The sequence below is a fragment of the Nannospalax galili genome, unplaced genomic scaffold (assembly GCF_000622305.1).
Source record: "Nannospalax galili isolate Female #2095 unplaced genomic scaffold, S.galili_v1.0 scaffold1196, whole genome shotgun sequence".
NCBI classification, from domain to species: Eukaryota; Metazoa; Chordata; class Mammalia; order Rodentia; family Spalacidae; genus Nannospalax; species Nannospalax galili.
The window spans coordinates 41191-51993 of NW_008337101.1; the positions used below are offsets into that span (position 1 = coordinate 41191).

Sequence of the window (10803 nt, forward strand, 5' to 3'; positions counted from 1 at the left end):
TTTTCCTTTGGGACAGGGTCTCCCTTTAGCCCCATCTGGCCTGGAACTTTCTTATTTGCTATGTACCAGGCTGGCCCTTATCTCACAGAGATCTGCCTGCCTCTGCCTCCTGTGCATTGGGATTAAAGGTGTGTGCCACCATGCCCAGCTGCATATTATTTTTATAAACATTAAATATTTTAATCCAACACTTTGGAGTTTAGTGTTCTTCTTGGCCTAGGTAATAATAGGAGTGAAGCCTCTAGTCCTTTCGATGTTTATGATAATACTTAGCAAAAAACATTGTACAACCACATAAAAAGTTTTGTATTCCTTTCCTATAAGTTTCTCTCTATTTTACATCATTAAATTACCATTCACTGGTGAAGCCATCTAGAAGTGAAATGAGCTTCAAGAAGATGGTAGTGACAATACCAGGTTCAGTGAGCTCAGGCAATGTTTAGTACCATTCCTTTTGTTTAGTCTTCAGAGTGTAGTCACTATGTTAACCTGTAATACTTGAATAGTAATTTTTATAGACCTGTACATCAATATTGTTGTAGAAGTTGAAGAGGGGTGGCTCAGTCTACAGTTACACACCTGATATTGATCCACATCACTTGAGTACCTGCTGTCAAACATGTATCAATATTTATTACCCTCAGTAGAAGGAAATCAAGAAACCTCTTCACCTTCATTGAAATTAAGGAACATAACACAGCCCTGAGAGGACACAGCCCGTGCACACTGATGACACTTGCACTTGCATCCCAGTTCTTTTTTTGGTTTTTGAGACAGGGTCTCCTTGTAGCCCCAGCTGACCAGGAACTCACTATGTAGACCAGGCTGGCCTCGAACTCACAGAGATCACCTGCCTCTGCCCCCAGTTCTTTTAAAAAAATTTTTATTTTTAGCCGGGTGTGGTGGTGCACGCCTGTAGTCCCAGCACTTGGGGGGCAGAGGCAGGCGGATCTCTGTGAGTTCAAGTCCAGCCTGGTCTACATAGTGAGTTCCAGGACAGCTGGGGCTACAGGGAGACCCTGCTTCAAAAACAAAAATTATTTTCGTTTTCTGTGTATTAGTGTATTGTCTGTATGTAGTAGGTACACTTGTGTCATGCAATGCCCACAAAGGTCAGAAGTGGGAGTCAGATTCTCTGGAACTGGAGTTATGGGAGGTTGTTAGCTGTCATGTGGGTGCTGTGAATTGAACTTGGGTCCTCTGCAAGGGCAGCCAGTACTCTGAATTGCAGAGCCATCTCTCCTGCCCCCCCACCCCCGTTCTTTACAATTGATATAAGCCATTTCTCCTCTTCCAAGTGCTTGAGGAGAGTGTTAGAATAGCACAGAGGTCCTTGTTAGATTGTACCGCAGGTCCCCCTCTTCCATTTATGGTACAAAACAAAAAAAAACCTCTCAGTCCTTTTGACTGAATATTTGCACATTTTTGAATGCTACACTGAATACACAAACTAAAGAGTAAATTAAATAGTGTTACTGAATTGACAATCCAATTCTAGAGCTTTCTAAGCATGTTGAAATCTCATGCATCATTGTGATACTTCATCTTGCCGACTAGACGGAATAATTTACAATCATCATGGAAATAAACTTCTGGTCATTTCTGTGAAGGAGTTTTTAGATTAGGTAATGTGAAGTGGCAAGACACATCTTAACTACAAGTGGTGTCGTTCTCTGCACTAGCACTCAGGATAAAGCAAGCTGAGCACTGCCATCCATTGCATCTCTGCTCTCTGACCGTGGATGCGATGTGACCAGCTGCCTTATGCTTGCTGCCATGTCTTCCTTGCCAGGGTGGACTGCACCCACAAGGTAGGTCAGATAAACCCTTGGTGCTTTGGTCAGGTATTTTGTCCCTGTAACACAAAAAAGTAACTAATAAAACCAAACTCAGGATCTTTTGCATCTGTTCAGCTCTTCCCATGAATCACCTTACTAGTGCCTTTAAGAGTGCTCGTGCTGTGTGCCAGGCCTCGTGGACCACATCCCTACTGACTTCTCTGAGGTACACCTGGAGAACACTTCCCTCAGCAGCTGCTTTCAGGGAACGGTGCACCCTTCACCTGCATTTTCAGTGCCTGCTCTCTCTTTCCTTTTCAAGAACTTTGCAGTTTCAGAAGTTGGAGCTTTTGGTGGGTGGATTTTGGCCTTTGGGATATTTTCCATCATCCCAGTGCTGAGTAGACTGTTTTTCTTCCACAATTCCAGCCTCTTTTTTTTAGCATGACTCTTGTTTGTAAAGTTTTAACTGGTTTTTAGATCTCTTTTTCCTCCACTAACTTTATGTCTAATTTTTTTTTCACTATAGACCTGGATAAGTAGAAACCAAGCGCCAGACTGAATGCGTATCCCATCTTGGTATTTTCTTTTAAATTAGTATATTAACAAAGCAGTATATTAACTTTAAATTCATGGTCACCCAAGTTTTCAGGACACATATAAAATGGTCAAAATATCACATGGAATGTCCCTAGCTGAGTTCCTGGTGGAGTGAGTCCTTGTTCACCTCTAGAACCTCATGAGACAGGCCTCCACAATCCACATGTCTCTCAGCATTCCTATCTTCCGACCTGCCACCAAAATGGCCCATTGAGTACTGCCTCCAGCAAGCTCTGGGGCATTTCTAGCCAGAAGTACAAACGTTTCCACATTCCCTGAGAAAACATTTCCAATGACTAAGAGCCATAAGGCCAGATTTATCATAGCAATAACCCTAATTCTCAGTACCCAATGTCTTTATTTGTTACTATACATCTTGCTGTGATAAAATATTCTGCCCAAAGCAATTTAAGGAAGAAAGGGTGTATTTTGGCTCACAGTTTGAAGTTACAGTTTGTTGTGGTGGGAAGTTAATAGCAATAGAAGCTTGAGGAAGCAGCTGTTCACAGGCATGCACAGGTAGCAGATAATGATGAGCACTGGTGCCCAGCTAACTTGTTACACCTTTGTGTGTGTGTGAATATGAATGCTTAAATACTTTTACAAACATAGCCTTAGCACGCCTTTGATGCCAGCACTCAGGAGGCAGAGGCAGGCAGATCTCTGTGAGTTCGAAGCCAGTCTGGTCTACATAGCGAGTTCCAGGCCATCTGGGGCTACAGGGAGACCCTGTCTCAAAAGGACCGAACAACAACAACAACAAAACCATAGCCCTAGGACCAATGGGCTCTGTCTTTAAGCTAAACACACTTACACAGAGTAAACCACTATGCGTTACACCACACACACGATAATTAGCACGCCTTTGATGCCAGCACTCAGGAGGCAGAGGCAGGCAGATCTCTGTGAGTTCGAAGCCAGTCTGGTCTACATAGCGAGTTCCAGGCCATCTGGGGCTACAGGGAGACCCTGTCTCAAAAGGACCGAACAACAACAACAACAAAACCATAGCCCTAGGACCAATGGGCTCTGTCTTTAAGCTACACCACTTACACTGTGTCAACTGTGAGTCTTACAAGAGTCACAGCATCATCCAGTGCATAGCCCCAAAATGCAGTTGGTAAGAAGGGACATTTGAAAAAGTCAAGTAGAAATTTCAACTTGAATAGTTTACCTCTTCAACCTTATAAAATCTAGATTCTTAATATATAGGTATATACTTTCTACTTTAAACAAAATAAATAATGTTTTAAGTATCAAACAGTATGTTATCTACCCTGTAGACAGTATGTTCTTATTTCTGTCTCTCTCCCCCCCTCCTTTTTTTTTCCGTCTTTTTGATAGTGTCTCCCTGTAGCCCCAGCTGGCCTGGAACTTACACTATAGACCAGGCTGGCCTCTAACTCACAGAAATCTGCCTTCCGCTGCCTCCCGAGTGCTGGGATTAAAGGCATGCGCCACCACACCCAGCTATTTCTCTTTATTTTTACTTTTTGATGGTGTTTCAGTCCCTAGTACTGCCAAAAATAAAAAAAGGCAGGAAAAAATTGGCTCTAGATTTTATCTGGAAACAGCATTTATGCTGTGTAGAAATGATAACAAAATGTTACATTTTCAGTTAATGAATTCCCAAGTAGCAATTTGGTATTAGCAACATTTCTGACTTGCCTTCATTCAAAGGTCATAGGTTAAGGAATCCTTATTACCCAAATGTAGATACTTAGAAATAGTAATAAGGTAGGTGGCCACAATCTAACTTCCATAGTGCCTAGAGGTCATAAGTAGCCATTAAAAGCTGCCAGAATGTCAACACTGAATGTACAAGTGTGTTACAGATTTCTAGAAGTTTCTTCTTTCATAAGAGTACCTGTTTAGGCTGTGAAAAATGGGATTTGAGAGTATTTCGTTATTTTCTATTATGGCACAAATGCTTACACAGCCTTTTTGGCTGTGGCAATGAACAGTTCTGTTTCCTGCCATCAATACAAAGAGCTGTGGGAGTTGAGCAGGCTGAAGGGAGTGGGGAGCTTCTTGGCTTGAGGCCTCGCCAGGCCAACCGCTGGGAGACACAATGTGCTGGCCGACTTCTGCCCGCTCTTACTGGTGCCCAGCTCAGAAAGGAGAGCTTTTTTGAGATCTTGGCTTTATCAGTTTTGTCATCATCGTCCATGGAGTAAGTTTTCTGCATTCCCACAGAATACGTGGTACACTTGTTACACATGGACAAGTTGGGGTCCAGGAGACTCATGACCTCCAATCTCAACCTCGTCCCCACCAAAGCTCTTCAGCAGCTTCATAACCTCACTCACTCTCAGCCATTTACAGTCCATGCCTTGAATGGAAACAATATAATCCCCTTCTTTGGCTCCTGCCAATAAAGTAAGGATCCAGGAAGTACACTTGGACTGGAGTGTTCCTTCACAAGGTAAATTCCAGGTCTCCTTCCTCCACTGTGAACTGAATCTTCTGTCCATCTCTTGTTGGCAGAAAATACAGACAGAGGACCCAGCTTCTGGAAGACGTGCATTACTGTCACTTTGGAGAACTGGGGTAATATTATTTTGACCTCTTGCTCAATTTTTGGAAGAACATCTGGAGCATCAATCAAGTTCAGAAGATCATCTTCTCAGTGCTGGGCATCCTTGAGCTGAGTGTGCTGGTGCCAGCAGACACCACGTCTTAGAGCACAGCTTCTTGCACAGGCTGGCCTCCCTCAGCGACTCCTATGGTGGCCAATGGCTCGGTGTAGGTGGCCCTTGCCCAGCTGCCCCTGCTGCTGATCGTTCTTCAGCGTGGCCAAGGGCATCATTCCATCTGGCATGAGGTCATAGAGCTCCGACAGGCACTTCTCCTGGTGATCCATGTCTGCACCTGGCCAGGGCCCCATAGTGGCGGGTCTTGATGCAGGCCACACTGGCCCGTGAATAGGGAATGTTCTCTTTCACTGGCGCCCGGCTCATGGTTGTATGCAGCTGCTGGTAGGCTTCTGCCACCTTGACGGCCTCCTGGACCACCTTTACCAGCATGAAGAACTCATTCTGGATCCCAGGAAGGCAGATTTTCTCAAACATGCTTTCTTGGGCTTAGGCAAGCATAATTTTGACTAGCACACTGAGCATGACAGGGCTCATGTCATAACTTGGAGAATGAGTGAATGTCTCTTTTAGGGAGTTTAAAACCCCTGCAGCTCTCTGGAAGGCAATCCAAAGATGGCGCTCTCCAGCCCAGCCTGTATCTGCCAGTAACATACTGGGTGTACAGTGCCCCAATTTTGAAGAGAATGCTGGCCTTCTCCAACAGCAAGTTCTGCTGGCTTACTGGAGCCCCAGTGAGGGAGTCGTACCTAGTCAACAAGAGCCCCATGTGGTGGGTGGGCTGGAAGAACCTGCTCTCCACAAAGCCTAGCTGGATGAAGTAGGTCATGAGCAATTCAATCCCCAGCCTCATCCAGGCTGGACATCTAACAGGCCTGTCAAAGACCTATAAGATCTGAGATTTCATCCTCATAAATAGCTATCTTCACTGTAGTATTCCAAGATAAAATCCTTGAAGGCAACTGAAAAGTCATCTTCTTTGGTTTCTGACACTCCCACAGAGATGTTGAGCCCCTTCAGCTCCTCCTTCAGCATCTGCAGGTCCGAGTTGATGAAGCTCAGCTCCAGGCGGACCTGCTCTTGTACCTTCTGCTTTGTGGCTACTTTCGGAAGGTTCTCGGCTCCTGTCCGCATCTGCACAGCCTTCAGGATCTGCTGGTTCAGAGCTGCCCTCCGATTCTGCAGTTTGCTCTGGCTGGTTTGTACAAAGGACTTACAACCCTTCCTCTGCAAGTAGTCATTGTCGTCTTTCTCTAGCCCCTGCCTCACCCCCTCTTGCTACTTCTGATGCAGTCCAGGACACAAGCCTAGAAATGACACTGTTCACCATTAGGGTGGGTCTTCCCACCTCCATTAAGGTAACCAAGGTAACCAAGGAACTGCCTCACTGTTGTATCCAGAGGCTTGTATTCGAGGTGAGTCTGGATCCTATCAGGTTGACAGCCAACGTTTGTCATTGAAATACTCTTAGCCAATTCATGATAATGATGTTCTATTTTTAAATGTATTCTTTGCCTGTGGCTTATATATGATCCATCATGGACAATGATGTCCTCTTATTGACCTATATCCTCGCTTAGCCCGTGCTTCAGAGTTTTAAAATTTTTTAAATTTTTTAAATTTGTGTGTGTCCATGTGTATATGTGTCTTTGTGTGTGTGTGTGTGTTTCTTTGTAAGGACGCATGCTATGGCACATGTGTGGAGGTCAGAGGACAACATTCTGGAGGCAGTTCTAACACATTTGCATGCGTTCCAGGGGATGAACTCAGGTCTTCAGGTTTTCCAGACAAGTATTTTACCTCCTGAGCCACTTCCCTGGCCCTAGATGTTTTTGTCTGGTTGGTTTTTGGTTTTTTTAAATATTTATTATTATTATTTTATGTGTATGAGTGTATTGCCTGCACTGTAAGTACACCTGACCTTGATCCTTCAGAACCTCAATCTACCCTCCACCCAAGATAGTGAATGAATGTAGATGTACTTCAGTTAGCAAATCAAAGTGCTGAACACTATTCATTGGAAACAATGAAAAGTGAGCAGAATGCTTGACATTGTGTGTTTGAGATGTTTTAGGCCTAGGGATGAAAGGTCAGGACTATCGGATATAATACGGGTGGATCCAAGCTTGTGTAGTTCATCAAACTGATGCTGGAGAATGTAAGTGTGGGTGAGGCCTGGCTCTGGAGCAGAGTTCCAGGAGGTATCTGGAGGAATGGGTGCCCTCTGAGTTCAGACCCACTGTAAGTACTAAAGTGAAGAGTCGGGTTGTTTATTCAAGTATAACTGTAATAACACGTTCTTGAAAAATCAGTGTGTAATTCACAAAGTCAGGGAGGAAATTAAAAGTTTCCTTCAGTCAACAAAAATCAAACAACCAATTAGAAGCTTTGGAATGCAGCAGTTTTTTAACAGTTTGTCAAAATTAATACAGACATTAAAAAATAATCACAGAGAGGCCTGGCAAGAATTCTCAGTGGATAAAAGTACTTGCCACCAAGCCTGATCACCTGAGTTCAATCCCTGGGACCCACGGAGGGGGAAGGAGAGAAGAGAGTACTGCAAGTTTTCTTCTGACCTCCACACGTGTACTGTGTCAAGCACATGCAGTCATGCACACATGCACATACACACAATAAATAATGCTTTTTAAAAAGAAAAGAAAGGCTGGGTGTGCTAGTGCACACCTGTTGTCCCAGCACTTGGGAGACAGAGGCAGGAGGATCTCTGTGAGTTCGAGGTCAGTCTGGTCTACATAGTGAGTTCCAGGACAGCTGGGGCTACAGGGAGACCTTGTCTCAAAAAGACAGAAAAAAAGAAAGAAAAAGAAAAAGTAGCTTGAAGAAGGAAAGTTTATTTGGGCTTACACTTTGAGAAGATATATTCCATCGCAGCATCAGGAGCATGAGCCTATTTGTCACACTGTGTTGACCAGGGGAGACAGATCAATGTTGGTGTTCAGATCATGTGATCATGTGTTTCCCTTTTTTGGGGGGTCTGGGTCCCTAACTCCTGTGATAGTACTGTTATGGAATTTGAAACCACCAGGAAAAGACCACCAGACCCAATTCAAATTTTAATTGGTCAAATTTATTAGGACTATAGCTAGCTGTGGTCCCTTAGTCAGATTCAGGACCCATGCCCCCTTTTATAAAGGCAAAAACTACAAGAATTCCTCACATATGAGTAATACCAGGTGGTCCTGAGTAGGGTCAGGATGGCCCAAGTTAGCAGATAAGCAAACTATAGAGGCCAAAATAAGCTTTTGTTAGTCCTTTTCTTAACAGATGTGTAGAGACCTTGACAGTAAGGAACTTTCTGATTATTATTGTTATTTAGTTCTCTTGGCTAGGCAAGAACACAGCTGCAGTGTCTGGGAGGTGACACTTTCCTTTCAAGGTCAGCTACTTCAAAGAAAAACACTCTTCTAAGGGAAACAACTAAGTTCAGACCTGACCTTGAAGCTCGCCGTTTTTTTAGCTTTTGAAGTTTAAGGTGGTTGCTTTATACGAAATGAAGAAAGTGAAGTTTGGCTATTACAATCTGGGGACTCCATTTTGGGCCATTACAGTTCCACCCACATTCAGGGTTGATCTTCCCACCTCTGTTAAACCTTCCCAGAAGTACCCTCAATAGGCCTACCCAGACTTGTGTTGCCATGGTGACTCTAAATCCTATCAAGTAGCTATTAAAGATTAACTGTAACAACTCCATCCCTTGTCAGGTTAACACCCAAACACATCACTTTAAAGTAAAACATTCTGGCCGGGCATGGTAGCGCATGCCTTTAATTCCAGCACTTGGAAGGTAGAGGCAGATGGAGCTCTGTGACGTTTGAGGTCAGCCTGGTCTACATAGCAAGTTCCAGGCCAGCTGGGGCTACTAGGAGACCCTGTCTCAACAAAACAAAACAAAAAATATGTGTAACATTCCAAACCTGTCCCTGCAGTGTTATTTTTATGTCAAAATGCAAAATGCATTTAGTCCATCTCTAAGTATCCATAGTCTTTAGCCATGTCAACGCTGTTCAGAAGCCTCACATCCAGGGTGTTTTCTAACACTCCAGGAAATTCTTAGCTGCAAGCCAGTATAAAATAAAATGCAGTTACGTGCTCCTAATATACAATGGCACAGAGTAGAAATACCCATGACAAAAGGCAGGAATAAGGCCACAGCAAGGAAAAATGAGAACTGGTCTAAGCACCCCCTTTCCGTGGCTGTGTTACCCTGGCCCTCTTACCAATGTTTGTACTTCTACTCTGGCTCCACTGTCTCTACAACATCCTGTGAGATTGTAAGTGAAAATGTGTGACCTTTCTCCACAGAGCCCTCCAACAGTCCTGACGTCATTCAGAGTAACATCCAAATTCTGGTGCAGACTTTCAGGCCTTTCCATGACTACTGCTTCACTCCTGGTCCTCTCATGTGAGAATTCCATCCCCGGGCATCCTGTTCCAGGTTCACTAGTCAATTATTGTTCCTCACAGACCCCACACTAACCCACATGTCTGGGCCCTTGTACTGCTATTCCGCCTGCCTGGGAAGCCATATCCCTACCCTGCTCCCATTGTGAAGTTCCAGTTTCCCTTCTGTTCCAGTGATTGTTGAGGTTTTCCTTTGCGCTGCTCTAGCAAAGTCCTATAAACTAGGTTGTTTATAAACAACAGAAACTCATGATACTAGTGTGGCTGAGGGTTCAGTCCTGGATCACAGGTAGCTGCTTTTGTTCATGCTGTCTTCTCATCGTGGAGGTTGCAGGAACTTTCTGAGAACCTCATTTGCACAGAAATCCCATTTGAGAGATTTTAATGACCAGAGCAGCTCCATTTCGTACAAAGTAGCCACCTTAGAATTTAGAACTCTGCCCAGCAGCCAGCTCAAGGTCTGAACTTAGTTCCAGTAAGGTACTTACCCCTGGGTGTTTTCCTTTTTAAAAACAGCTGACCACAGAGAAGAATGTCACCACCCAGATGTTGCAGCTGTGTTTCTTACCCACCCAAGGGAAAATGACCCAAACAATATTCTGTTTTGCTACACAAGTGTGCTGAAATAGCAATGACTCCAAAAGCCCCTTCCTCTTTTCCCAGAAATACGTAGCTGCATCCCATCTACTTGCTAAACAAAAATGTGCTGATATGACTAAACTGCTGATTTTAATGGCTTCTGTAGCTCCCTTGTCCTGCTGACTTAGGGGTGCCCTGACCTAACTCAGGACCACCTTATTATTACCCCATGTGTGCAGAAATTCTTGTGGTTTTCTCTTGTGGATTTTGCTTTTATATGCTAATTCCTTCTTCCCCTTGGGGCTGTGTGTCTCAAATCTGACTGAGAGACTGTGGACAACTGAAGCTAATAAATTTGACTAATTAAAATCTGAATTGGGTTTGGTGGTCTTTTCCTGGTGGCCTCAAACTCCATAACAAGATTATTCATGTTGTCTCTCTTCTCTGCCCCCAACCCCCATTATGTCTCCCCTTCCCCCTTTTCCCTACACGGTCTAACTATGTAACACTGCCTGGCCTGAACCCTGCCGTGAAGACCAGGCTGACCTCAGACTTGTGGCAAATCCTCCTGCCTCTGCCTCTCAAGTGCAGGTATTATGGGCAAGAACTGTCATGCCTGGCTGATTTTTCATAATTTTTGTATAAGTGTTTGGAGAGTTGCTTCTGGGATTATTTCACTGGTTGGATTTTTTTCATATCAGCTCTATTCTGTCAATAAAAGTGTTTGCTTGCCATATTCAAGTGGAACTAGGTGATAGGGATGTGGTGCTGATTCTCCCCAGTGGATTAGGGGTGTAGCTCAGTGGCTAAATCCTCAGTCCATATGCTCA

At 44.1% G+C, this 10803-nt stretch overlaps 1 pseudogene; it reads right to left on the reverse strand.

Moving 5' to 3' along the window:
* Positions 1–4357: 4357 nt before the first annotated feature.
* Positions 4358–9366, reverse strand: LOC103733295 (annotated as a pseudogene).
* Positions 9367–10803: the final 1437 nt, after the last annotated feature.